At 45.7% G+C, this 24,275-nt stretch overlaps 1 protein-coding gene and 1 non-coding gene across 5 annotated transcripts in view; one reads left to right on the forward strand and one right to left on the reverse strand.

Annotated features, from left to right (window-relative positions):
• Window positions 1-24,275, forward strand: part of DISC1 (DISC1 scaffold protein) — a 488,958-nt gene that overhangs the window by 29,775 nt on the left and 434,908 nt on the right. The window lies entirely within an intron of this gene.
• LOC138430654 (small nucleolar RNA SNORD65) lies at window positions 11,308-11,381 on the reverse strand. Its single transcript, XR_011253335.1, has one exon. It is a non-coding gene; the product is annotated as a small nucleolar RNA SNORD65 (small nucleolar RNA).

Here is a 24,275-nt window from a genome sequence, read left to right on the forward strand (position 1 = left end):
TGGGGTTTCCCTTGTATGTTACTTGTTGCTTCTCCCTTGCTGCTTTTAATATTCTTTGTTTGTGTTTTGTCTTTGTTAGTTTGATTAGTATGTGTCTTGGCATGTTTCTCCTTGTGTTTATCCTGTATGAGACTCTTTGTGCCTCTTGGACTTGATTTACTATTTCATTTTCCATGTTGGGGAAATTTTCAAGTATAATCTCTTCAAAAATCTTCTCATACCTTTTCTTTTTCTCTTCTTATGAGGGCCCTGTAAATTTGAATGTTGGTGCATTTGATATTGTGCCAGAGGTCTCTGGAGCTTCCCTTGTGGCTCAGCTGGTAAAGAATCTGCCTGCAATGTGGGAGACCTGGGTTTGATCCCTGGGTTGGGAAGATCTCCTGGAGAAGGCAAAGGCTACCCATGCCAGTATTCTGGCCTAGAGAATTCCATGGACTGTATTGTCCATGGGGTCTCAAAGAATCAGACACGACTGAGCGACTTTCACTCACTCACTCACTCAGAGGTCTCTGAGACTATCCTCAGCTATTTTCATTCTTTTTACTTTATTCTGCTCTTCAGAAGTTGTTTCCACCACTTTATTTTCCAGCTCACTGATTCATTCTTCTGCTTCAGATATTCTGCTATTGATTCCTTCTAGAGTATTTTTAATTTCAGTAATTGTATTGTTTGTCTCTGTATGTTTCTTCTTTAATTTTTCCTGGTCCTTGTTAATTGATTCTTGCATTTTCTCCATTTTGTTTTCAAGGTTTTTGATCATCTTTACTATCCTTATTCTGAATTCTTTTTCAGGTAGTTTGCCTATTTCCTCTTCATTTATTTGGACTTCTGTGTTTCCAGTTTGTTCTATCATGTGTGTAGTATTTCTCTGTCTTTTCATTATTCTTTTTTTTAACTTATTGTGTTAACTTATTTGTGTTTAACTTATTGTGTTTTCCCAGGCTTCAAGGAAAATTGACTTATTTCTTCCTTTTGTTTCTGCCCTCCTAAGTTTGGTCCAGTGGTTTGCATAAGCTTTGTATAGGGTGAGATTTGTGGTGTTTTTGTTTGTTTTTCCTCTGATGGGCAAGGCTGAGTGAGGTGGTAATCCTGTCTGGTGATGATTGGGTTTATATTTTTGTTTTGTTTGTTGCTTAGATGAGGCGTCCTGCTCAGGGTGCTACTGGTGGTTGGGTGATGCCAGGTCTTCTATTCACGTGGTTTCCTTTGTCTGGGTTCTCACTATTTATACTTCCTGGGGTTAGTTGTCTGGTAGTCTAGGGCCTTGAAGTCAGTGGTCCCACTCCAAAGGCTCAGGGCTGGATATCTGGTCAGGAACGAAGGTTCCACAAGTGGTTTGTTATGGCATTAAGTGAGATTAAAACAAATATCCACTAATGAGAAACCATGAACCCCAGACAAGTAGCAGTTACAAAATCAGGCAAATGATAATTAAAATAATGGAATATACACTTATACATGTAAACCCATGACCAAAGCCAAAACAGTCCAACAAAAATAAAGTACAGTAGACTGACCCAGCAAACAAAGGAAATAAAAAATTATATTTACCAGTTAAGAACAAAACTAACTAAAGCACAAACTGGACAACAAAACTAAAACAAGGTGCCAAGTGGTGAATGAAGCAATGAAAATAAAGCTAGCAGATGTGTTGAGAGGAAAGGAAAGAAAGAAACAAAGGAATACATGTAGAAAAAATAATATTATGTTTAAAAAATTAAAATTATAAAAAAGAAAAAAAAAGTAGAAGAAGAAAGAAAAAAAGAAAACTCTGCAGAACTGCAAAAGCCCAACATAGAGGCAGAAGTTCATAAAAACAATAAAAAGTGTGACTGAATATACAGGTATACATACACACCCAGAGCAAAATCAAAACAGTCCAACAAAAATTAAGTACAATAGACTGACCTGGCGAACAAAGGAAACCAAAAATTATATCTAGCAGAACAAAGCTAACTAAAGCACAAACTGGAAAACACCTAAAGCTAGGTGCAGCTGGGGAATGAAGCAGTGAAAATAAAGCTAGCATATATGTTGAGAGGGAAAGAGAGAAAGAAAAGAAAGAATAGATATGTAAAGTTAAATAGAGGTAGATAAAGAATATTTATATATATTAAAGATTGACTGAAAGGGGAGAAGAACAATAGGAAAGGAAAACAAAGGAATAAATGTAGAAAAAATAATAATAGGTTTTAAAAATTAAAAGTTAAAATTTAAAAAAGAGAGAGGAAAAAAAAAAGGAAAAAAAGGAAAACCCCACCGAACTACAAAAGCCCAATGTAGAGGCAGAGGTTTATAGCAACAATAAAAAATGTGACTGAGGAAAAAGAAAGCTCAAAAGCTTAATTGGATTTCTTAGTGCCAATAAAATCAACAACTAAAACAGTGCCAATAAAATTGACAACTACAACAGATTAGGGGGGCAAAAGGGGGACAAAAAGAAAAAAAGTCCAAAAGAATCTATAGAACAAGTCAAAACAGGAATGCTGCTGCCGCTGCTAAGTCGCTTCAGTCGTGCCCGCCTCTGTGCAACCCCTAGACGGCAGCCCTCCAGGCTCCCCCGTCCCTGGGATTCTCCAGGCAAGAACACGGGAGTGGGTTGCCATTTCCTTCTCCAATGCATGAAAGTGAAAAGTGAAAGGGAAGTCGCTCAGTCCTGTCTGGCTCTTAGCGACCCCATGGACTGCAGCCCACCAGGCTCCTCCATCCATGGGATTTTCCAGGCAAGAGTACTGGAGTGGGGTGCCATTGCCTTCTCTGCAAAACAGGAGTAATAAATGTTTTTCTTGAGTCACTGCTGTCAGAGCCCTTCCCCTCGCTGGGAGTCCAGTCCACCTCACCTCCCTAGGATGCCCTCTAACACTGTGCTGGTCTCTGCTGTGGGGGCAGCTCAGATTCTAGTCTGGTCCTACTCCTGTGTGTTCTTGCCTCCAATGTCCACAGCTATCAGAACTAATGTGTTTTCTTTTGTGGTAAGTCTCAATGGCCTTTTATATATTAAATAGACCCAGAGTCTGCCTAGTTCGTCGTGTGGATTTAATCTGCAGCTTGTATAGCTGGTTGGAAAGGTTTTGGGTCTTCTTCCTTAGCACAGTGCCCCTGGTTTCAATTGTGGTTTTATTTCCACCTGTGCCTGTGGGTCATCCACTGAGGTTTACCCCCTGAGGCTGACCTGGAGGGCTTGGGTTTGCCCCTGTGGGGGCCAGATGTGGAGGTGGTGCAGCTGCTTGGGTCACAGCAGTTCGGGCAGCACCAGTACTCCAGGGAGTTGGTGGCTAGGGCAGCAGGAAATATAGTGTTCTAGAAGGGTATGGCAACCAGTATTGGCCAAGATGCTCCAGTATTCTTGCCTGGAGATCTCCCCTGACAGAGAAGCCTGGCAGGCCACAGTCTACAGGGTCGCAAAGAGTTGGACACGACTGAAGCGACCCTGTGCACATAGATGCAAGACTGTTTTGCTTATGGCAGCTCTGCCCCAGTGAGAGTTGAGCATGAAGGTGGCGCAGCTGCTTAGCTTGCTGGACACTGGTGGTGCCAAGTGCGAAGGGACACGGACTGCCTCTGCCGCAGGAGCTATGGTCCTATCAGAGTCTTTTTGAGCCTCTTGTAGATGGTGACCAGTCTTTCTTCGTACCTCTCCCAGTTCAGGCACTTAGAGGGCTCCCTTGCCTGGGGTCCTTCTCTTTTGTTCAGGCATCAGGCACATAGAGGGGCCCCCCTGGTTGGGGTCCTACTCTGTAGAATGGCACATCAGTCACTTAAAGGAGCACCCTGGTGGGGTCCTGCTCCATAGTTCAGTGCGTCAGGCGTTTGATGGGCCAGCCTCTCTATTGTTCAGCTGCAGATGCTGGCATGTGGGGAGAGAGGCTATGGTGATGGCTCCACCCCCTACACGTGACTCAGCAGTATCGCCTTGCTCCCGTGGCTGCCTGGCTTTCCTCCACTGGCATTTCCCACCACAGTCTCCTCCCTCACATCCCCTCTATCTGTCTCTCCGAGGTCAATAGCAGCCCTCGCCTGGGGATTGCTCCACAATCCCTAAACTCCAGCTCCCAGCCCTTGTGCCTTCCAGGGGACCTGCATCCCTGTCCAGGGTATGTATGGCTGCAGCAAGGACTGTCTGATTCTCGTTCGATTTAGGCTGCCTCAGATCAGCTGTTTCACTCTCGGCCTTAAATGTTTTTCCTCTGACTCAGACAGTTGCCCCGCTGCAGGGATCAGACCCCTGCTTCAGTTCTGCCAGCTGCTGAGGGCAGGTCCGGTCCTGCTAACACTCCTGTTTCTCCCCCAGTTCCTTCCTCCTACCGAGTTTTGTGTGGGTCTATATTTTCTTTATGCTGGTCAGGTACTCCCATCTGCTCTCAGCTGGTGTTCTCCATGCACTTCTGTGTCTGAAGGTGTATTCCTGATGTATCCGTGGAGAGATTACTCCACGTCCACCTCCTCCTCTGCCATCTTGTTCTCGCCTCACTTTTTTTTTTTTTTAAATGTCCATGTATGTTCTCCAAAGAACTGAGAGCCCTGAATGCAGACGCTGGATCTTACTTGACCAGGTTAGTGTTTGGGATGTGCTGCCTTTCACTAACCACAGTCATGGACACTTTCATCTTATTAAAAAAAAAAAAAATGGAAGGAGTCTTTCCTGCCTTCTCACGTGGCTGTTGTCATCACTGAAAGAGCGCAAGTATGAGAAAACGCTTTGAAACTCCAGGGACATACACATATTGGCTATTCTTTATCTTTCCACATCACTCCAGAGCCCTGTATTTGTTGTATGTCCACGTCCCTTTCCCACTATCACCTGCTTCTTAGGGGAGCTTCCTGACCCAGGGGCTGAACACGAATCTCTTCATCCCCTGCACTGGCAGGCGGATTCTTTATCACTGTGCCACCTGGGAAGTTTGTGCTATTAAACAGAACTAAATCAGACTGTGCAGCTTAAGTGTTGCCTGGAAAGAACAATTGCAAAGGGCTGCGTCTCCTTAAGCTCCAGGACATAAGACGATTAACAGCTGGGCACAGGGCACCCGCTCCTTCTGCCGAGTTGCTCAGATGACGGGGTGTCTGGGAACGGCAGATTCCTGCCATCTGTCAAGGCGTCTGGCTCCCACTCAAGGACGTGGTTCAGATTCTAAGCTGACAACACACATCTGACACAGGCGTGAACCTCAGGATCTCTGTCATCCTGAGGATGATGATACAGGATGGTTCTCCTCCCTGTGTGGCCCTGACACTCACGTATCTTCTATCTTCCAACCAGCAGGATGTGGGCATTTGGACTCTGCTCCCTCTATTTGCCACTACTGCCAAATGGTCATTTTCATCTAAGGCTTTTCTCAACTGGCAAACATGGTCTTCTCGCCTCCCTCTTTGGCCCTCATTTCCTCCTCCCCATTTCCCTCGAGTTAGGATTAAAAAGGATGCAATGATTTAACTTTATTTCGATGTGTGCAGTGCTTGATAGCTCTCTAGCCAAGTTTATAGGCTTGTTCCTTTTCTTAGCCGGTTCTCTCCGAAGTAACACTCGTGTATTTGTTGCTCAGTCATGTCCAACTATTTGTGACCCCATGGACCCCTCTGTCCACGGACCCCATGGACCCCATCAGTCTTCTCTGCCCACAGAATTCTCCAGGCAAGAACACTGGAGTGGTTACCATGCCCTTCTCCAGGGGATCTTCCCAACCCAGGGAAATGATTGCACTTGGTGCCTGAACCACAGGGCTACAGATCTGTTGTACTCACCTACTGCCTTATTGTGTGCCCTCTTTATTTTTTTGTGGCTCAATCTTGCCTATCTAGCAGCCTATTAAAATTTTTAAAATTTTGGTGGGCTTTTTTTTTTTTAAGAGCAGTTTTAAATTTGCAGAAAAAGTGAGTAGCAAGTATAGAGTTCTTCTTTTTAAAGAATTTTTTTTGATGTGGAACATTTAAAAAGTCTCTATCAGTTGGTTACACTATTGCTCCTGTTTATGTTTTGGTTTTTTGGCTACAAGGTGTGTGTGATCTTAGCTCCCTGCCCGGGGATCAAACATGCACCCCCTTCATTGGAAGGCGAAATCAACCACTGATCACCAGGGAAGTCTCCAGAGTTCTTATGTACTCCTCCCCAGGCTGCACCCGGCCCAAATGATTTCCCCTATTATTTTAATTTTAATTAATTAAGCTGTACTGAGTCTTTGTCAGAGCACGCCAGCTCTTTGTTGTGGCTCAAAGGCTTCTCTAGTTGTGGTACAGGAGCTTAGTTGCGCCAAGGTATGTGGGATCTTAGTTCCCCCAGCAGGGATCAAACCAGCATCCCCTGCGTTGGAAGGAGGATTCTTAACCACTGGACCACCAGGGAAGTCCCTAACCTATTATTAATCTCTTGCAGTTGTTGCGATTAGTTAATACTAGGGTTCAGTCTTTGTCTTGTCCATTTTACGGGTTTTGCTAAATACATAGTGACGTACGTCCACCATGCCAGTGTCGCACAGTGCAGAGTCCTCTGGAGTCCCCTGCGCTCCAACCATTCATCCCCATCCCCTCCCCACCCCCTGGCTGCCTGTGGGTTTCTCTGTCCTAACAGGGAGGTGCTAATTACACGCACATTCAGTATCACAGTAATCCAAGTCTATGCCCCAACCAGTAATACTGAAGAAACTAATCTTGAACAGTTCTGTGAAGACTTACAAGACCTTCTAGAACTAACACCCAAAAAAGATGTTCTTTCAATACAGGGGACTGGAATGCAAAAGTAGGAAGTCAAGAGATTTGGTCTTGGAGTACAAAATGAAGCAGGGCAAAGGCTAATAGTATTGCCAAGAGAACGCACTGGTCATACCAAACACCCTCTTCCAACTACACAAGAGAAGACCCTACACATGGACATCACCAGATGGTCAATACTGAAATCAGATTGATTACATTCTTTGCAGCCAAAGATGGAGAAGCTCTACACAGTCAACAAAAACAAGACCAGGAGCTGGCTGTGTTTCAGATCATTAACTCCTTATTGCAAAATTCAGACTTAAACTGAAAAGAAAGTAGGGAAAACCACTAGACCATTTAGGTATGACATAAATCAAAACCCTTACAACTATACAGTGGAAGGGACAAATAGATTCAAGTGATTAGATCTGACAGAGTGCCTGAAGAACTATGGTGGAGGTTTGTGACACTGTACAGGAGGCAGTGATCAAGATCGTCCCCAAGAAAAAGAAATGCCAAAAGGCAAAATGGTTGTCTGAGGAGGCCTTACAAATAGCTGAGAAGGCAAAAAGGGAAAGATATACCCATCTGAATGCAGAGTTCCAAAAAATAGCAAGGAGAGATAAGAAAGCCTTCCTCAGTGATCAATGCAAATAAATAGAGGAAAACAATAGAATGGGAAAGACTAGAGATCTTTAGAGATACCAAGGGAACATTTCATGCAAACATAGGCACAATAAAGGACAGGAATGGTCTGGACCTAACAGAAGCAGAAGATATTAAGAAGAGGGGGCAGGAATACACAGAAGAACTATGCAAAGAAGATCTTCATGACCCAGATAACCACGATGGCGTGATCACTCACCTAGAGCCAGACATCCTGGAATGAGAAGTCAAATGGGCCTCAGAAACATCACTCCGAACAAAGCTAGTGGAGGTGATGGAATTCCAGTTGAGCTGTTTCAAATCCTGAAATATGATGCTTTGAAAGAGCTGCACTTAACATGCCAGCAAATTTGGAAAACTCACCAGTGGCCACAGGACTGGAAAAGGTCAGTTTTCATTCCAATCCCAAAGAAAGGCAATGCCAAAGAATGCTCAAACTGCCACACAATTGTGCTCATCTCACATGGTAGTAAAGTGATGCTCAAAATTCTCCAAGCCAGGCTGCAACAGTACATGAACCGTGAACTTCCAGATGTTCAAGCTGGACTTAGAAAAGGCAGAGAAACCAGAGGTCAAATTGCCAACATCCCCTGGATCATTGAAAAAGCAAGAGAGTTCCAGAAAAACACCTACTTCTGCTTTACTGACTATACCAAAGCCTTTGACTGTGTGAATCACAACAAACTGTGGAAAATTCTTCAAGAGATGGGACTACCAGACCACCTGACCTGCCTCCTGAGAAATCTATATGCAGGTCAAGATGCATCAGTTAGAACTGGACAAGGAACAACAGACTGGTTTCAAATAGGGAAAGGAGTAGGTCAAAGTTGTATATTGTCACCCTGCTTATTTAAATTATATATCGAGTATATCATGCATAATGCTGGGCTGGATGAAGCACAAGCTGGAATCAAGATTGCCAGGAGAAATATCAGTAACCTCAGATATGCAGATGACACCACCCTTATGGCAGAAAGTGAAGAACTAAAGAGCCTCATGATGAAAGTGAAAGAGGAGAGTGAAGAAGTTGGTTCAAAACTCAACATTCAAAAAACGAAGATCATGGCATCTGGTCCTATCACTTCATGGCAGACAGATGGGGAAACAACAGAAACAGTGAGCGACTTTACATTTTTGGGCTCCAAAATCACTGCAGATGGTGACTGCAGCCATGAAATTAAAAGACACTTGCTCCTTGGAAGAAAAGCTATGGTTGGCCTAGACAGCATATTAAAAAGCATTGACATTACTTTGCCGACAAAGGTCCGTCTAGTCAAGGCTATGGTTTTTCCAGTGGTCATGTATGGATGTGAGAGTTGGCCTATAAAGAAACCTGCCAAATTGATGCTTTTGAGCTGTGGTGTTGGAGAAGATTCTTGAGAGTCCCTTGGACTACAAGGAGATCCAACTAGTCCATCCTAAAGGAAATCAGTCCTGAATATTCATTGGAAGGACTGATGCTGAAGCTCCAATACTTTGGCCACCTGATGTGAAGAACTGGCTCATTGGAAAAGACCCTAATGCTGGGCAAGATTGAAGGCAGGAGGAGAAGGGGACAACAGAAGATGAGATGGTTGGATGGCATCACTGACTCGATGGACATGAGTTTGAGCAAGTTCTTGGAGTTGGTGATGGACAGGCAAGCCTGGCATGCTGCAGTCCATGGGATGGCAAAGAGTCGGACAGGACTGAGTGACTGAACTGGCTGGTTAGCAGCAATAGTAAACCCTGGATTGAGTGTCTGCATGGCTATCAGTATACACTCCTGTGTGCCCAGGCATTGCTTATGGAACCACAGTTTCTAGCAAATCATAGAATAGTCTCAGCTTTTTATGAGCAGAAAGGTAGGAAATCCCTGAGATAGGATGATGTCTTCTTGATGGAGAAAGTGCTTTCACCAGTGTCTCCTGGGAAGGGCTGTGGTCTGAGTGTGGTGTGTTGCATTTCTGCCTAAAGGGCCCACAGAGGAGACCAGCCAGAGGAGCTCTCGGCTTTGGCCCTGGGCCAGAGGAGCAGCTGGGCTGTCAGTGAGCTGAACATTGTTCAGCAAGGGCTTTGGCAGGTGCCCAGCATCCTTGGGTGGCTCCTGGCAGATGTGACAAGACTGTAGAAAAGCCTCTTTCGAAAGCAGCAGTGAAATTCAGCAAGCGTCCTCCCGACACCACTAGCTCATTCTGTGTCATTTCCCGGAAAGTCAGGTAATGACAAAGGCTGATTCTGATTTGGGGGGATGACTTCCTTTGAAGAATGAATGCATGGAACTGTCTTGCTAATAAGATGGTAAATCTCCTTCTAGCACTTCATGTGAACTGCTGCTGGACCATCTTCTTTCTCAGCTGGGGTAGTGAAATGCGTAACAGCAGAACAGCAATAGTGAAGGCAGAAACTAGCAATGATCGACCCTATCACACATCACCCACATCAAATACGTCATATCATTAGAGCAGTTCTGTAAACATGCATGAATGGGAGGAATCCTTTACACGGATCATTTTTCAAAATGTCTACTTGCTGTAGAATTCATGTTTAGTTGCTTTCATAGAAGGTAGGCAGCTGCAGATTTATCAACTGCGCATAAACTGGGGTAGCCATAAAGTTGACTGATGCTACAGCTGAAGCTCCAATATTTTAGCCACCTGATGAGAAGAGCTGACTTATTGGAAAAGACCCTGATGCTGGGAAAGACTGAAGGCAAAAGGAGAAGGAGACGACAGAGGATGAGATGGTTAGATAGTCCCACTGATTCAATGGACCTGAGTTTAAGCAAACTCTGGAAGATAGTGAAGGACAGGGAAGCCTGGTGTGCTGCAGTCCATGAGGTTGCAAAGAGTCAGACAGGACTTATTGACTGAACAACAATATAAGTTGACTGTCAATCTCTAAGCAAACCCTAGTGGGTGGGAGGTAGTGGGTGGTCGAGGAACAGGAAAAATCCTTGGTGAAACTGGAAACTATTCCCAAGTGATCACCACCAGCTCTGTAGTCTGCCTCCTCCTTCTGGGAATCATATCCTCAGCATATTCATGCCAGAGACTTTGAGATGCCAGCTTACTGAGAAGCGAGGGTCGGGTATCAAAAGTCCTCAAAATCCCACCAAGAGGATCAGCGCAACAGTTTCTTAGCTGCCCTCCCCCTACACTGTGCAGGGTAGATGAGCCTCACACACCTGAAGAACAGTCTGGAATCCAGGTGGCCCCTCATGCTCTGTGTTCCATATTGGTGGGCTCCAAACTCTGTTTATCATTAAAAACAAAATCTCAGTGAATTCATATTTCTCTCAAAATCAGTTTAATACATTATTTTAAATTATGTGTGCATTTCTTTAGTCATGTCTGACTTTTTGCAACCCTGTGGACTATAGCTCCTCTGTCCTCATGCTCCTCTGTCCATGGGATTCTCCCAGCAAGAATACTGGAGTGGGATGCCATGGCCTCCTCCAGGGATCTTCCTGACCCAGGAATGGAATGTGCATCTCATGTCTCCTGCATTGGCAGGTGGCTTCTTTACTGCTGAGCCACTGGGGAAGTTCGTTTTAACTCATAAAACCCCTAAAAACAGAAATTAAAAAAGGATGATATACACAGTGCTGAAAAATAATTTAAAAATGTATAGATTTAGATTTGACTTCTTATAAGAAAAAGTTAAAGTAAGTAGCATAAACAAGATAACAATTTTTTTTTCTATCACATAAAGAAATTCAAAAGAAGGCAACTCAGGTGTGATATGACATTTCCACAAAATTGTCAAGGAGCCAGATTAATTAATTAATTAAGCTTTTACTGATCATTTGCAAACTCTGAGAGTCTGATAGCCACTCAACTGGTTTCCCTCTTGTTTGCAAACACAGGAACTAGGAAATAAAACAATTTGCCCCTCAAACACACCAATTTAATTGGAGAAAGAATCCTCAGTCGATTCTTGGATTCAAATTTCATCCCCCCCTTTTTTTCTTTTCTTCAGAAAATCGTAGGTTCATCACTACACAATATGCCGGTAATTCCAGTTTTTTGAGGGTGATTTCATCATTGGATGGATTCAAATTTCAGATTGGCTAAATGTGTGAGCCTTTCTTCCCCAGGAACAGCTTTATAGAGACATGTATAGTTGATAGTGTTTTCCAGAGAAGTTTCGAGAACACATTTACTGGGGCTTCCCTTGTGGCTCAGTCGTAAAGAATCTGCCTGCCAGTGCAGGGTCACTGGTTTGACCCCTGGTCTGGGAAGATCTCATATGCTGTGGAGCAGCTAAGTGCATGTACCACAGCTGCTGAAGCCTGTGCAGCCTAGAGCCCACGCTCTGCAACAAGAGGGGCCACTGCGACGAGAAACCTGTGCACCAAGACGGAGAGCAGCCCCTGCTTGTCACTAGAGAAAAGCCTGTGCAGCGTCGAAGACCCAGCGCAGCCACCCCCCGAAAAAGAACACATTTACTTAACTCTCCATGAAGGGAGCCTGGAAGGCTGCAGTCCATGGGGTTGCTGAGGGTCAGACACGACTGAGCGACTTCACTTTCACTTTCCACTTTCATGCATTGGAGAAGGAAATGGCAACCCACTCCAGTGTTCTTGCCTGGAGAACCCCAGGGACGGGGGAGCCTGGTGGGCTGCCGTCTATGGGGTCGCACAGAGTCGGACACGACTGAAGGGACTTAGCCATGAAGCACATGCAGGCAAAGAGCTGGCTGGGAAGGCATTTGAGGGTGGCCGCGCTACTCAGGCTGGAGAAGGCAATGGCACCCACTCCAGGACTCTTGCCTGAAGAATTCTATGGACAGAGGAGCCTGGTGGGCTGCAGTCCATGGGGTTCCTAAGAGTCGGACACGACTGAGCGACTTCACTTTCACTTTTCACTTTCCTGCATTGGAGAAGGAAATGGTAACCCACTCCAGTGTTCTTGCCTGGAGAACCCCAGGGACGGGGGAGCCTGGTGGGCTACTGTCTATGGGGTCGCACAGAGTCGGACACGACTGAAGCGACTCAGCAGCAGCAGCAGCACACTACTCAGGCACTGGATGAAGGAGGCAACCTCTTCACTTTGGACTCTGGGACTGCTGGGTGACTTCCTGAGATTTGCTGAGCTCTGTCCTCTATGAATGCGCTTTGTTGATGGGGGCGTTATAAGCTCCTGTAGGCTGTGGAGTGTATCCATTTGAGGGGGTTGCTTTTCCTGCATTAGGGAAAGGTGAGCCAGAAATGGGTGCTGGTCAGACAACATGGGAAGTCAGCCGTGAGGGAATAGGCACCATGCTACAGAGCGGGTGGGCAAAGCTCTCCTAATCACTGGCGGGGAAGATTAACTCGGGAAAGAGAAGCCTTGAGGTTGCCGAGCTTTCTAACAGTAAGGCTGTCATGCATTACTGTGGTGGCCACGGCTGTGCCTGGCATGTGAGGACTGTGATGGCAGCAGCGGCGTCCGACGCTTGAGACGGGCAGCCCCAAAGAGGCCTGGGCGGCTGGCAGCTGCTGGCAGGAAGCGGCTGGTGGGAAGGCCAAGCGGCCAGACTGCTCAACTGATGAGAGGCAGGGAGTGGGGAACAGTGTCTCTCTCCTGGAGGAACTTGAAATAGGTGTAGATACGGAATTTCTTAAAAAAAAAACAAACAAAAAACTTTTTTTTTTTTTAATGGAGGATAATTGCTTTACAAAGTTGTGTTGGTTTCTGTCGTACAACAATGTGAATCAGCCATGAGTAACATATGTCCCCTCCCTCTTGAACCTCCCTCCCACCTCTCACCCCTCTAGGTTGTCACAGAGCATCAGTTTGAGCTCCCTGTATCATACAGCAAATTCCCACTGTCTGTCTACTTTCCATACGGTAATGTATATGTTTGCTGTGAATTGGCCCCTCCCTCTCCTTCCCCCACTGTGTTCATAAGTCTCTTTTCTATGTCTGCGTCCCTATTCCTGCCTTGCTAATAAGTTCCTCAATACCATTTTTCTAGATTCCGTTATATATATGTATGTGTGTGCTAATAGTCAATATTATTTTTCTCTTTCTGACTTAGTTCACTCTGTATAATAGGCTCCAGGTTCATCCACCTCAAATACGTTCCCTTTTATGGCTGAGTAACTGTATTTCTACTGGAGATCAAAGTCTATTCGAGGAAGAGAGCAGCCAGGGGAAGAGCATACCTCAATGAAGAATTTACTTGTGAATAAATCTCTGCGAGATCCTGTTAGTCCTTCCTACATTTCATGTGGGAAACTGAGGCAAGAACAGGTTAAAAACATTAAGGTCCTACTGTATGGCACAGGGAACTCTGCTCAATGTTATGTGGCAGCCTGGATGGGAGGGGAGTCTGGGCGAGAATGGATACACGTATATATAACTGAATCTCTTCGCTGTTTACCTCAAACTATCACAACATTGCTAATCCTCTATACCCTAACAAAAAATAAGTTTTTTTTAAAAGAACGGGTTAAAAAGACACTGGCTGATGGATCTTCGTGCAGCATAACATCAGGCAGCCTCTCTGAATGCTCTAATTTGACACACAAACCCACTCTGAATGCCAGCTCTCTAGTGGACACCGATCACTGGAAGATGAAGATGTGCCTGCGAGGGGTCAGGATGGCGCGTCTAGAACGAACACCCACACTTCCCATGTGTTTTCTCACTATTAGAGCGTTTAGACAATGTCTATTGCGAAAGGAAGGTTATTTATAGTCTATATTTAGCCTAAAACTATGATAACATCCTTTGGCATGGCCTTTATCTGGTGGTATTTGAAACTGAACCAACTTCCTGCTTCCAGGCATTAACAAATGAGGGACTTCATGTTGTCTAATGTTATTTCCTGACATGAAGATAGATTTTTTTTCTCCAATTCATTCAAGTTTTGTTTTTTTTAAGAAAAGATCTCCTTTAGACATTAAAATTTCCCAGAATTGTTTAAGCTTTGTTATTGTTCTCAATGAGAATATTTCCTATTTCACTCCGGCTATGTCACTTGATGAGAATTCTTGTGACTCTCCTTCACTGCCATGCTCAGATAATTTGCAGGAGATTGGAGAAATAAGTCCACTAGCCTGTCGAGTATCAGAATCCCAATTTAGAACATTCATTCTAATAATCTCTGGCCGGAAGATCCAATGAAAAACAAGGATGATATCTACCTTCAAAGAGCTTACAATTTAAAGGAGTGATGCAAAGGGACATTATTTATATAGGAAATTATCATGTCCCAACTTATCTCTGGGCTTCCCTAGTGACTCAGTGGTAAAGAATCTGCCTCCAATGCAGGAGATATGAGTTTGATCCCTGGGTTGGAAAGATCCCTTGGAGAAGGAAATGGCAACCCACTCCAGTATTTTCGCCTGGGAAATCCTATGGACAGAGGAGCCTGGTGGGCTACAGTCCCTGGGGTCACAAAAGAGTCGGACACGACTGAGCGACTAAACAACTTAGCTCCACTGACTTTTTTCCTCTGGGAGTGAAACTAAGGGAAGGGGGGTGGTGGGGGAAATTATGCATGAAAATGCCTCAGTCTGAAGTCTTATTACCTAAATATAAATCTCACTATATGAAAGGAGAGTGATTGTTCAGAGGCATCAAAAAACTGTCATTTTTGCTTAGTGAGTGATAGTGTGTCGTCACCGGAGAAGGCAATGGCACCCCACTCCAGTACTCTTGCCTGGAAAATCCCATGCACAGAGGAGCCTGGTGGTCTGCAGTCCATGGGGTCGCAAAGAGTTGGACACGACTGAGCGACTTCACTTTCACTTTTCACTTTCATGCATTGGAGAAGGAAACGGCAACCCACTCCAGTGTTCTTGCCTGGAGAATCCCAGGGACGGAGGAGCCTGGTGGGCTGCTGTCTATGGGGTCGCACAGAGTTGGACACGACTGAAGCGACTTAGCAGCAGCAGCAGCAGCAGCAGCAGCAGTGTGTCGTCACGGTTAGGAAAGCTGACTATTCTGCCAGGCTGCCAGGTTCAAATCCCTTCTCTGCCACTCACTATGCTTGTGATTTGGGCACGTTCTAAAGTTTCTGTGCCTCAGTTGTCTAGTCTGAAAATGGGTGTGATAATGGGGTTGTTCCAAAGGTGAAATACATTTAACAAGTTTAAATTGTTTAGAACAGTGTCTCACTGATAGTAAGTGCCCAGTAAATATTAGCGACTATTAGCCAACTTCTAAAAGCCTCCCATATATTGAAGTTCACTGTTTTGGCAAAAAAGCTATACGATTTTTCCTCTCTGACGTCCTAGTGTTTTGCTATGAAATTTACTCTGGTGGCTCGGATGGTAAAGAATCTGCCTGCAATACAGGAGACCCAGGTTCAATCCCTGTATTGGGAAGATTCCCTGGAGAAGGAAATGGCAACCCACTCCAGTATTCTTGCCTGGGGAATCCCATGGACAGAGGAGCCTGGCGGGCTACAGTCTACGGGGTAAACAGTCAGACACGACTGAAGTGACTAACACTACACCTATAGTGGTTAATGCTCATTGTCTATGTCAGTGCAGTCTGTAGATACGCGCAGTTTCAATAGAACAGAACCACTGCTCCTATCTTGATGGGGCCAGAATCCCGGGCTATCGCTTTAGATTGCATCGGCATAGTGATGTCCCTCCATCTCTGCTCTAATGAAGATTTTGGTAGTATTTACGAGGAAAAGTTTTCCAAAAATTTAAATTAGAAAATATTGCTAGAACAATTATCTCATCATTATTTTCTCTCAGTTATTCTTTCTGTAGAACACTGTATACATATCTCAATACCCAGAACTGAAATCCATGGCAGACATTGCTGGGAAATAGCTATGGTGGTGGAGAAGGGAATGGCAACCCACTCCAGTGTTCTTGCCTGGAGAATCCCATGGGTGGAGGAGCCTGGACTAAAGGTGTCACTTGTTTACTCGTAAGCAGTAGGATCCTTGGTGCTGAGCCTTCTCGGAACATTTAGAGTAGACACACTCTGGGTTGCTGCCCAGCTCACAGTGGTCCTTCCCTTCCCCCTGTGTTCAGAGGTGCTTTGCAGGCACCGTGCTTATCCTACACTCGTATGTGACCCCTCTTCCTTGTCTACCCTGGGCAGCAAGAGAGGCTCCTGACCTACTGTGGACGTGAGTCAGGATCTCATCTGTAGAGATTTAGAACTGGCTCCATGGGACTTCCCTGGTGGTCCAGGGGTTAAAAATCTGCCTTACAATGCAGGGGATTCAGGTTCACTCCATGACCAGGGATTGAACTAAGATCCCACATACAATGGGGCAACTAAGTCCCTGGACCACAACTAACGATCCCGCATGCTGCAACTAAGACCCGCCACAGCAACCCCACCCCCGCCCCCGGAAAAAAAAAAAAATTTAAAAAGAACTGGCTCCATGAGGGTCAGGCTTTCCATGTGGCTGACTAATGAACATGGAGACTCGGGAGGAATAGAAGCAGATGTGCAGGAAAAAGAAGGCAGGAGGGAAATTGCCAGGGTCCTGCTGGTTTTCCAGAAGCTGGCTCTCATCTCTCCAGAGGACCCGATTCATTCTGCCTTTGAATTCTGTGAAATACCCACTGTATCCTCACGAAATTTCTTTTGACTTAGAGTATATTGGTTTTGGTTAGTTGTAGTTACAGAGTCCACACTAATACAGCATTGTGTGGGGATGATAAAGCTGTCATGAAATTAAGGAAGATTCCTGCAATATCTGTGCCAGAGATTTGGAATCAGTGGGTTTGTAAGTGAGAGTTCAGTTGAAGAAGCAGAACTTCCATCAGTGCTGTGAAATAAGGAATATGTTATAGAAATTAGACCTCAAAAGCCATCGTGAGAGTGGCTGGAGAAAGGCTGTTAACCAGCTCTGGCGTGGGTAAAGGAGTCGGGGTGTGCAGGAAACTTGGAAATTGTGCAAGTCCGACTGTCAGGACAGGGCTGGGGAGGGGTTGATAGAGAAGTCTCTGTGTGTGTGTGTGTGTGTGTGTGTGCATGCGTGCCCTCAGTCGTGTCTGAGTCTCTGTGACCCAGTGGATTGTAGCCCGCCAGACTCCTCTGTCCATGGGATTTCCCAGGCAAGAACACTAGAGTGGGTTGCCACTTCCTCCTCCAGGGAAACTTTCCGACCCAGGGTGTCTTCCTGTCTCCTGTGTCTCCTGCATCGGCAGGCAGATTTTTTTTAACCACTGAGCTACAGGAGGTCTGTGGGAAGTTAATGCCTCTTTTTGCCTGTGAGTGCACAGAGAAGCATTCAGGGATGTGTGAGCCTGGATATTGTCAGTTGGGACGAGAAAGGACAAGCTAGAACCAGCCAGCACCTCTGCGTCTGTCTCCACTGCCTCTCACCAGCAGTGGCCTTTCATGTGAGATGGCTGTTGCTTCGCTGCCTCCTCCCAGACAGCACACTTTTGGCCAGGGTAAGCAGTAACTATCCAGGGAAGGGCATTCTGCAGAGCAGAGTTCCTGGAATAATCAAGCTGATGACAGAATAGTCCTGTGTACAAATCTTTGTTTGGCTAGGGATATACAATTCCACAAAGTAGCTAAGATATAAGCTTAGGAAAAAAAATTCTAAGTGATTTTTGTGAACAAACATATTTGGGACCCACCGCTTTATGGCGTCACCATCTGCTCAGCCTGGTCAACCAAGTTAAAAACCAGAGTCACCTTAGCTGCCTTCCTCTCAACTTCCCTCAGCATCCAGTCACCAAGTTTATATAATTTTGCTTCCTAAAGTATCTCCTGAACAGGGCCCCCTCCTCTGCATGCTCATCATAAAAGCTCATGGAATCCTACCTGGACTCTTGTCTCTTCATAACGGGCCTTTCTGCACAGGTCCATCTTACTACCATTACGTAGCAGTCTGAACCCTGACTGCGCTTTAGAATCATCTCGGGGACTTTAAAACACCCAGTGTTTACACCCCACCCTAGGCCATACATCAGACCCTCTCATGACAACCTGCTGTGGTACACACCACCATTAGTTCTGTTTTGCAGATGAGCACATTGAAGATTCGCAAAGTTGAATAACTCCCCAGGGTTCACAGCTAAAAAGTACTGGGGTTAGCTATGCACACAGTTATCTGAGGGCAGAGCTTGTGCTCCTAACCACAGGTGGGATGCCTTCCAAACTGCGGTGCTGGACAGATTAGAGGGATGGTAGGGCCAGCAGGTGAGGTGGGAAACACAGGTGAGCGTGTACAGTTGAGGGGGAGTTGAGAACAGCTTTGAACTTCATTGGTTTGAATGGTTTCTTAGACAACCAAGTGGTGATATTCTGGCAGCAGCTGAAAATGCAATGAGGGGCGTCGGGATGGGGAAGAGTGGATGGACACAAAGGACAGTGCTGACCTAGAAGGGACAGGATTCAGTGAGCAAAAAGGAGGCGGTGCAGGAGTCTGCGGCATGGTCTCCAAGTTTCCATCCTGAGGGGAGGGGCCAAGGGGAGAGGGCTCTCCCTTCAGAACAAAGCTGATGCTGGGAAAGCAGCAGTTTGGGGAATGGGCAGGAGAGGGCAGTGAGAGTCCTTTTGGAGATACTTCACTTGAGATACCAGCAGAGCCTCTAGGTTGGAAATATGAACTGAGTTTGGGAGAGAGGTTGCTGTCAAAGATACCAACTGAAATTATATCAGGGTAGTTGAAACCTTGAAAGTAGATGAGATAGTCAGATGCAGAGTGAAGGATACTCAAGAAGAAAGGAAGGCTGAGGATGCAATCCTGGGGAAGACGAATGAATAAATGGGGAGAAAGGAGAAGCCAGAGGAGGACGCCCAAAGGGAGGAGCAGGCAGGGGAGGAGGACAGGGATGAATGGATGGAGAGATATAGATGGAAAGATAATAGAAGAGAGATTTATTTTAAGGAACTGGTGCACGCATTTGTTACGGCTGGAAATTATGAAATCTGTGGGGCAGGTCACAGCCTGGAGGCAGGATTTGAGGCTTTAGTCTTGAGGGAGAGTTTTTCTTCTTCTGAAAGCCTCACTTTTTATCTTTAAGGACTTCAACTGATTGGATGAGGCATACCCATGTTATCAAGGGTCATCCCCTTTACTTACAGGCTTCCCTTGTAGCTCAGTTGGTAAAGAATCTGCCTGCAGTGCAGGAGACCCAGGTTCGATCCCTGGGTTGGGAAGATCCTCTGGAAAAGGAAATAGCAAGCCACACCAGTATCCTTGCCTGGAAAATCTCATGGACAGAGAAGCCTAGTGAGGCCCATGGTGTCACAAAGAGTCGGGCATGACTGAGCGACTAACATTTACTTACTTACACCTACTCCTTTACTTCAAGTCAACTGACTGTAGATATAACCACAATTACAAAAGTGTGTCTACAGAAACGCCTAGCCTAGAGTTTGATTCAACAGCTGGGTACCCTAGCCTGGCCCAGCTGACATATAAGACCTACATTACAGTTCACTCCTGTTGACTTGGCATCCATGCACATCTCCTTAAGCTGTTCTTTTTTTTTTTTTTAATTATTCACTTTGTTTGTTAGCTGTGGTAGGTCTTCATTGTGGTGAGCAGGCTTCTCATTGTGGTGGATTCTGTCATTGTGGAGAATAGGCTCTGGGTTAATGGGCTTCAGTAATTGCAGCTCATGGGCCCAGTAGTTGTGGTACATGGGCTTAGTTGCCCCAAGGCATGTGGGATCATCCTGGACCAAGATCAAATAAGTGCCCCGTTGCACTGCAAGCAGATTCTTAACCACCAGATTGCCAGGGAAGTCATCCTTAAGCCCATTCTTAGTCTCCAAGTAAAGACAATAACAAGTACTTCCGCTTAACATGATACAGGTCCCCCAAGTGTAACTGTAAACACACTAACCTTCTCCCCAGAAGAAGATGTATAGTCCTTGGGTGATGTTTACTCTTTCTCTTCATGCCTAGGACCTAAATACTGTGTTGTAAATTTAATTGTTATTAATACATCCTATGTTATATAAGTGGGTGAGGAAGAGAAGAAAACAAAGGTAAATTATAAAATAATACATCAAATATCTTTGTTTCTTTCCCTTTCTTATCCATGTATACACATAGTCATAACAAAATAAGGAAGAAATGTTCATAACAAAGTTCTTAGTTGTATTAGCTGGTTGGAGCTGCTATTTCTAACTACCTGCTTCAACTGATCATTCTCTTTACCTTTGGGAAGCACCTCAGCTGGTCCTGGTTGTTTACCTGCTGGGGTGACCCAAACCTTCGCTCCTAAATGGTCTGGGCCATTAGCAGTCCTCCCTGAACTGGGTTGTTATAGTTTTCCATGGACTTTAGTCAGAGGGCATGGAAACGCTAAGAGGTTCCCTGAGGGGTCTCCTACATTCCAGATGTATATGCTTCCTTACCTCCACTGTGGAAAGGCAGTCCAATATCCCCTTGGTAGTCAGAATCAGTCATGCCAGCCAACACCCTAACTCGCTTCTTTGTTGATTCAGAGACACAAGCCACCCAGAGTAGCCAGGTGGCAATCTTAACTTCCAGTTAAATGCAATCATTGTTGTGTTTCTTCATGAAAACATTCCTCCCTTTGGAACTAATACCACCAGGTCAGCTGAACATAAGGTTGTGGGAACAGAAGGCAAACCTTGTGCTAGGGCATCACTGGGGCTAATGGTGAGAGATGCCATGCCCATTTCCATCCCTGGATTCTTGGACCCATGAATCTGGTCTTGGGAGAAACAGCATCATATACTGGATCCTGATTCAGAGCCTCCACAGACAGTTTCCTGGAGAATCTTGCCCAACTCTGCAAGATACTGCTATCTAGCTGATGCTGTGACTGAGTCTTCGAAAGGCTATTCCATTTCTCTACCCAGCTAGCTGCTTCAGGATGGTAGGGGACATGGTAAGACTAGTGAATTCTGTGAGTGTGAATCCACTGCCACATTCCAATTGTTGCGAAGTGAGTTCCCTGATCAGAAGCAACGGTAGCGGGTAAGGCGTGCTATGAGCCTATGGATGGTAGTTTTGGCAGAAGCACTGTGTGCAGGAAAAGAAACTCAGTGTACTCTGTGATTATCAATTCCAGTAAGAACAGAATCACGTTAAAAAAACTAAGATCACGGTATCTGTGCTCATCTCTTCATAGCGAATATATGGGAAAACAATGGAAACAGTGACAGACTTTATTTTCTTGGGCTCCAAAATCACTGCAGATGGTGACTGTAGCCATGAAATTAAAAGACGCTTGCTCCTTGGAAGAAAAGCTTTGACCAACCTAGACAGCATATTCAAAAGCAGAGACATCACTTTGCTGACAAAGTTCCATCTAGTCAAAGCTATTGGAGAAGGAAATGGCAACCCACTCCAGTGTCCTTGCCTGGAGAATCCCAGAGACGGGGGAGCCTGGCGGGCTGCCGTCTACCAGGTCGCACAGAGTTGGACACGACTGAAGCAACTTAGCAGCAGCAGCAGCAGTCAAAGCAATAGTTTTTCCAGTAATCATGTATGGATGTGAGAGTTGGACCATAAAGAAAGCTGAGCACTGAAGAATGGATGCTTTTGAGCTGTGATGTTGGAGAAGACTCTTGATAGTCCCTTGGACTGCAAGGAGATCCAACCAGCCAATCCTAAAGGAAATCAGTCTTGAATATTCATTGAAAGGATTGATACTGAAGCTGAAACTCCAATACTTTGGCCACCTGATGCAAAGAACTGACTCCTTAGAAAATACCCTGATGATGGGAAAGATTGAAGGTGGGAGGAGAAGGGGATGACCAAGGATAAGATGGTTGGATGGCCTCATCGACTCAATGGATATGAGTTTGAGCAAACTCCAGAGGATGGTGATGGACAAGGAAGCCTGGCGTGCTGTAGTCCATGAGGTCTCAAAGAGTCAGACAAAGAGTCAGGTTGCAAAGTTCAGACTGAGAAACTGAACTGAACTGATCGCTTTGGGGAATGCTGCCATATTGTTGGTCTTGCTGCTGGCAGATTGGACCCTCATTGGTGGCCATGGTCAGGCTGGCCTTGGTGAGTGGAAGTCTGTAATGTGGAGCCTCTGGATAACTTCCAGCCCTGCCACCATGATTGATTTGTTCATCAGCCTATTGGGCAATGTCAAGTAGCTGGAGAAGGAGGCTGACTGGTACCCAAAGAACAATGTCCTAGCCACTTGAGGATTACAAGCCTCCTCTGCTGAGATCAGACCATTCACCTGGGACACAGTATCTTGGAGTTTTTGGCTGTTCAGAGAGGTCTATCCACCTACCTCTTCCTCAGATTACCTTGTCACCAATTTTCTAGTCATGTTCCTTTCAAATCCCTGACCATCCAGCCAAACCATTGGTCACAGTCCATAAGCTGGTGTCTACTTGTACTTCTGGGCATTTCTCTTTTGAAGCAGACTGAACAACAAGGTTGACTGCTCAAAGGTCAGCAAGCTGGGCAGACTTGCATTCACCACTGTCCTTCAGGGATGTTCCAGAAGGGGCTGTAGTACAGCTGCTGTCAACTTTCGGGTGGTGCCTGAACACTGGGCAGGCCTAAGTCTTCTCTTCCTCAATCAGCTGATCACAGGGAGCCCCCTGAGGCCACAGGTGCAGGCTGGGAGGGAGAGGGAGGCGGGGGCCTTGGGCGCGTGGGCCACTCCCTCATGTGACTTAAGCACGTCCTCTCGGTCTACTTGAGCTGAGTCTCGTATGTGTCCATTCCATCTGATGATGCACACCTGGACTCATGCCCGAGGTTCTGGCAGCACCCAGTTCATGGCAAGCAGCTCAGCTTGCATGGTGATGTGTGGGCCCATGGTTAAATGATCAGTTATTACTAGGCCCAGTAGTAAGTAAAAGGCTGTTTCTCAAAGTCCACGGAGGATGGCAGGGCCTTGCTCTGTAATCTTAAGTGTCTGTGAGGTGACTCCCTGCGGGGCTCTGACCCAGCCTCCATCAGCATCTACCACTGACTGTTGCATCTGCTGGATCACGTGGCTCAGCCGGCAGAGGGCAGCTCACAGTGCAACCTGGATGAGGTGCAGGGACTTCGCTTGTTCTTGGTCCCCCTCAAAATCAGCCGCTTTTTGGGTCACTTGGTAAATGGACTTGAGGAGCATTCCCGAGTGAGGGGCATGTTGTGTCCCAAACCCAAAGAGGACCATCAGGTGCTGTGTCTCTTTTTTGGTTATGAAAGTATTATTAGTCGCTCAGTCTGACTCTTTGCGACCCCATGGACTGTAGCTCGCCAGGCTCCTCTGTCCAAGGAATTCTCCAGGCAAGAATATTGGAGTGGGTAGTCATTCCCTTCTCCAGTGGAATCTTCCTGACCCAGGGGCTAAACCCAGGTCTCCTGCATTGCAGGAAGATTCTTTACTGTCTGAGCCACCAGGGTCATATAAAGGGCCAAATACAACAACTTATCCTTCACCTTATTTATGTATTAATTTTAATGTTAATAAATATTAAAATTAATAAATATTAAAAATATTTATTTATTTGAGACCATCAAGTTCAAGTCTTAGTTGCGGCATGTGGGATTTTTGTTGCAGTGCATCGGCTTCTCTCTCGTTGTGCTGCTCGGACTCAGCGGTTGTGGCATGTGGGTTAGTTGCCCTGTGGTGTGTGGGATCTCAGTTCCTCATCCAGGAATCAAACCCATACCCTCTGCATTGGAAGGCTGATTCTTAACCACTGGACCACCAGGAAAGTCCTTATCCTTCACCTTAGAATGGATAGCCTCTACTACCAGACCTCTTGAAAACCCACTGAGAAGGAAATCTCTAGAATTTTTGTCAGATTTGCTTTCCACCCCAGGACATACAAATGTCTCACCAATAAGCCTAGGAGAGCTACTCTTTCCTACACACTAGGTCCAATCAGCATAACATCATCAGTGCTATGGACCAGTGTGAGGTCTTCCAGAGCAGAAAGGCAAGAGGGTCCCTGCTTGACCAAATTAGGATGTAGGGCTGGAGAACTGACCTATCCTTGAGGGAGGGCAGTCTTCACTGTACTGCTGTTTTTGCCAGCTGAAGAAAGGCTGCCCTGTGGTTGGTCT

This window comes from Ovis canadensis, chromosome 25 (assembly GCF_042477335.2).
Source record: "Ovis canadensis isolate MfBH-ARS-UI-01 breed Bighorn chromosome 25, ARS-UI_OviCan_v2, whole genome shotgun sequence".
Taxonomy (NCBI): domain Eukaryota; kingdom Metazoa; phylum Chordata; class Mammalia; order Artiodactyla; family Bovidae; genus Ovis; species Ovis canadensis.